Here is a 4517-nt window from a genome sequence, read left to right as displayed (position 1 = left end):
TCAGAGCAGAGAGGGGGACATGAGGCTGGGGTAAGAGAGGGAGAGAAAATGTGTCCAGAGAGGACAGGAGAGAAAAGGAAAGCCTCCGCGGTGCAGGGGGGAGGAATTAGGTGGTGAAAGAAAAAGTGGTAGCAACAGCAGATGGAAAGAACCCAATCCAAAAATCCTTGCTGGGTATTTCAGGCACATCTTTGCACAGAGAAAGGCCCCTGGCTGATGCACAATGCTTGTCAGCTCACTGCAAGGGAAGGGCAATGAGTGCACCTTTGAGATTCTGCGGCTCCCACTCCCAGAACACTGTAGCCAAAGGGCTCAGCTTCCCAGGACCCCAGCAGATCAGGACACTGATGGCATTTCACATGGGCGGTATTTCTTGCTCCTTGCATTCCTCCTGCCTTCACCCCGTAATTGTCTATGATCCTGGAAGACGAATTGTGTCCCTAGTGCTTCTCATAGACAGTACCAGGGACAGCTGAGTGCTATTACCAAATATCTGCCCCAACACTGCCCTGTCTCTGACTGTAACCTGCCTTCTCCCCCTTCTACGAGAGGCAGGTTCTGCCACACAGACCCCACGCCACACACTGTACGCAGGCGAACAAGCTCCTACCAACCCCTAACACAGAACTGATGCATCGTATTTGGCCAAACAAGCTTCACCACACTGATCACGCTGTTAAGCAGCTCGCCCAGCCTAGCCTAAGCACCCCTGCAACACCTCCCATGTGCAGAGTATGAAAGTTTTTCCCTGAAAGGGGGGTGAATGCAAGTGTTCCCCAGGCTTCACCACCCACTAGCCTGTGCAGCCTGCTCGGTTCAAGAGTGAGTTCTGCAGCGCATACCAGGAGATGAGCACCCTGAGTAAGATCATGCCAGGCTAAACGACCCCAGCAAAACCAAGCACGTTGCCAACAAATTTTGGAGCCAGGATCCAAGGAGTAGGATCCAAGCAACTCTGCATCTCTGCAGGGCACAGCCACCTGCCATTTCTGCAGGAGACAGCAGTTTGGGGATGGGAAGTACTCCAGGCTGGAGTAGTTAAAGTGACACCTTCTAGCTGTATCCTTTCCTCTTCCAAGTCTTTTTATAACACCGAACTCAACAGTCTTTCCAAACAAACCACCAGGTCCTGGCGTTCTATAATCCAAGTCTGAACCAATCTAGAGAAGGATATCTAGGAAACCAAAACCATGAAATCAAATGGATTCTCAAAGCCTGCAGCTTGAGTCTACTTCTGGCAAGACATACCAGTTTCACTAACTCTTTTCAACAGATGAGGAAGCTGGAGCAAAGAGGTGAAGGGAATATTACTCCACTAAAAGGACCTTGGAACCCGGTCCAAGAAAATCCATATTCAGTGTGTCTGTGTGCACACGCATGTGCATCATCCCCTTCGGTACCAGTACCTACCTGCCTGCCTTGTGCATTGTATCATTAAACCTACCAGCCTGTTTCTGACCAGCAAAGATGGACACTAACTAGTTGACAAACGTCTGAACATCGCTATCTTCCCAAGCGTTCCCTAAGCTCAAGCTCACTCCCCACCTCTTCACACCTGGGAACTGGAAAAGTGTATAGATAGTTCCCACTAGCAGGCACAGGTCTCTGCATTCCCACCTTTGTAAAAACAGCAGCGCTGCCCTGATAAATAAAACTGGGTCACCAATATGGGTTTTCCCCCCTTGCTTTGCCAGACGTAATGGCTGAAGTCTGGAGTGGCTAATTATTCTTGCCCACAAAGCTGCTGCACTTGAGAGCTGACCTGATCCCCACAGATCTCCCGATAGGAAGCTAAAATGGAATTTTAACACCACACCAAACAGTTCACATCCCCCTGCATCATGCGTTATTACTTCTGCTCCTGGGAAAGGAGCTGCTGTAAATCTACCTACAGTTTGCCAACCTATGTGAGCCAGCTTCCTCCATCGCCTTCTCCTCTGTCAGTGCCTACCTGAACCTTTTAAAATTTCTATACCTTCATAATAAAGGTGCACAGAGGCTGCTTTGATTTACCCTGTTGACAAAGACCATGGCAGCCAAGTACAAAACCCAAGGCTAACAGCAACAGGGAGAATGGAAGGGAGAAGTTAACCCATACAGTGCTTTACTGCTTTACAGTACATGGCCATGGCTTCTCCTGGCATGCCTAAAAACACCCGTGGTGCTTTGGTAAAACAGCAAGAAACAGTTTGCACATGACAGCTCCAACCAGACCATTTCTGATTGGGAGCAGAGTGATATGTGCAGACCCTTAGTGACAGTCAGGTGGCTAGGGACCTTTGGGGGGAAATAACGAGCACGTGAACTAACGTCAAGCAGATTTACTAAGTCATGACTATGGGGCATAGTTGTAGCTTCCCATTTCCCAGCAGGACTCCCCAGCTCTGCTAACCGAGGGTTCACACCTGAGAGCCTGGCCAAGGAGGTGGGCCACACCGGGCCTTCTCACACCCTCCTTGTGGGAGCAGATGGCTGCGGAAAAAACAGGCAGTCTGGTCTGAAATGCCTTGGCATGGTGGAAGAAGGAAGCATGGGACACGCCCAGCCAGGCCCACCATGGTGATGTTCCACATGGGTCATCTCAAAGCTCCTCGGAGAGCTACTCTGCCCAGGCACTTAGAGCAGGTCCTGTACCTACAGTCCAGGGTGGGAGCGGTGCGGTAAAACAAAACCAGGGCTGATAATGTGCTATGAACCTTGTTTCAGTCTGCAAACTCTTGGACAGAAAAGAGACTACAGAGTATGTATCACAGAAAAAAAGACAGCTTCTTTGTTTCATTCCCACCAAGAACGCCACAGGCTGGTCTTATAGGCAAACAACTAGACCTGCACAAGTGGGTGCAAATATCCTTGCTCCGTGCAACACGCCACATTATCCTGCTCTTGGAACTGAGGTGCTCAAAGGCCTTCCCAAGCACTGAGTACAACCTGCTTTCAAAATGAGACCCGCTGTTACCGTGCAAAAGGAAACAGGGTGACTTCTGCAAACTTAATCCAAGGTCCCACAGATATTTCTCTCAACATCAAAGGCAGGTTGTGCCCCTATGCGTTCCTTTCCTCCACCACCTCACCTCGTCAGGATTTCCCCCTCACTTAGGCCGATGCAATGATTTATAGGGCTACTCGGATCACTGAATCCAGATGAAAAGCAGTGGTCTTTTCCAACCGTTCACTCCTGGCCTTCAGCCTCTGCCCCCTGAGCTAGCGAGCAGGAACAAGGGAGGGACACCAGCCCTAACTCCAGTCTTCTGCTTAAACTGCCAGATAACACCCTCTTCCCGAATGATTTAATGCTTCCCGGCCTAGCCCAGCTCCCTTAGCTAGAACACCTGTCTGGCAGTGGCAAGTACCTCTGGATTTGATACACATCTAATTAATTTTCATTTTGCTCCTCCTATGTGCAGCACCTCCCCATAAGCAACCTCCACCCTTCCGTACATGCCTTTTCAGCCAGGCCTCCGGCTGGCCTGGCACTTCTCCAGGCCACACATAGCTGGAGAAATTTTCCTGATGACTGGCTGCACTGAAACTCGTCTATCTCTGCATTCCTCGCAGGTCTGCCTACAATCCACATGGACCGGGTTGGATTTTATTAGGTGGGTTAGCCAAAGTACACCCTGCAGGAGGAAGGTTTACCAGGTCTGCCCAGCCCCTACACGTTGCAAACCCATTGGTCAGAAAGAAGGAAAACCAGACAGGATCTCCGAGGCTGTAAATGGACCCAACGCGTATATACACCCGCTACAGAACTAATATTGCAGCCTGCTGCCTGCCCCCACCCCAAGATGAAAGCCAAAAAAAGTCGAGATACTAGAGCCTTTCACGGCTTGTCCCGTGATCCCCAGAGCCTTTGCATCCCTGTGGCTGCCAGGTCCTCTCCTGCCTCTGCTATCATTGTCAGAAATGCACGCAACTTTAATTTAATATCCATCTGAAGTTCTTGATTGCAGAGGGAATGGCTTATGGCACAGAGCAAGATAAATGAGCTAGAGTTTCCTGGGAGGGAGGGAGGGAGGGGGAGGAAAATCAGCTTTCCAGCACTCCTATCAGTGGTGAAGGGAAAACATGCCTCCTCCTTCCTCAAAAAAAAAAAATTTCTTCTCTTTCTATTCCATCCTAGAGAATTCATTCTCTCTCGTTACCTGGGGATGCTATAAAGTGCAGACTTATAGATCATGACCTGCCCTGTGCCAAGGAACAGGTTAGAGTCCAGCATCTGCTCTGGAGATCCGAGGCAGGGTTGGGATCATTCCCACCAGCCAGCCAGTCGCCAGCCTGGATGCGAATGCCTATGTGCAAGCACAAATCGCCTCCCTTTACGTACAGACACCCCAGTGTGCGGCCGGCACGCATGCAAACCCACACTTTGGCACCTGCAAAATGCCCAAGGGTGCGAACGCCCAGGGGAGATGGGAATGAGTTACCGGGGCACATCAAACCTGCCCGCCCCCGGGGGTGCTGCTACCCTCATCCAGGCGCACCCTTCCCTCCCGGACCCTTACTGAGGGCTGCCCGGA

The 4517-nt window shown here is 50.7% G+C and overlaps 1 protein-coding gene across 1 annotated transcript in view; it reads right to left on the bottom strand.

Moving 5' to 3' along the window:
- SAMD11 (sterile alpha motif domain containing 11) overlaps positions 1 to 4517 on the bottom strand; it is a 127836-nt gene that overhangs the window by 23391 nt on the left and 99928 nt on the right.

This window comes from Egretta garzetta, unplaced genomic scaffold (assembly GCF_000687185.1).
Source record: "Egretta garzetta isolate BGI_Z169 unplaced genomic scaffold, ASM68718v1 scaffold29, whole genome shotgun sequence".
Lineage (NCBI taxonomy): Eukaryota > Metazoa > Chordata > Aves > Pelecaniformes > Ardeidae > Egretta > Egretta garzetta.
This window is presented reverse-complemented; position numbering and strand designations above follow the sequence as displayed.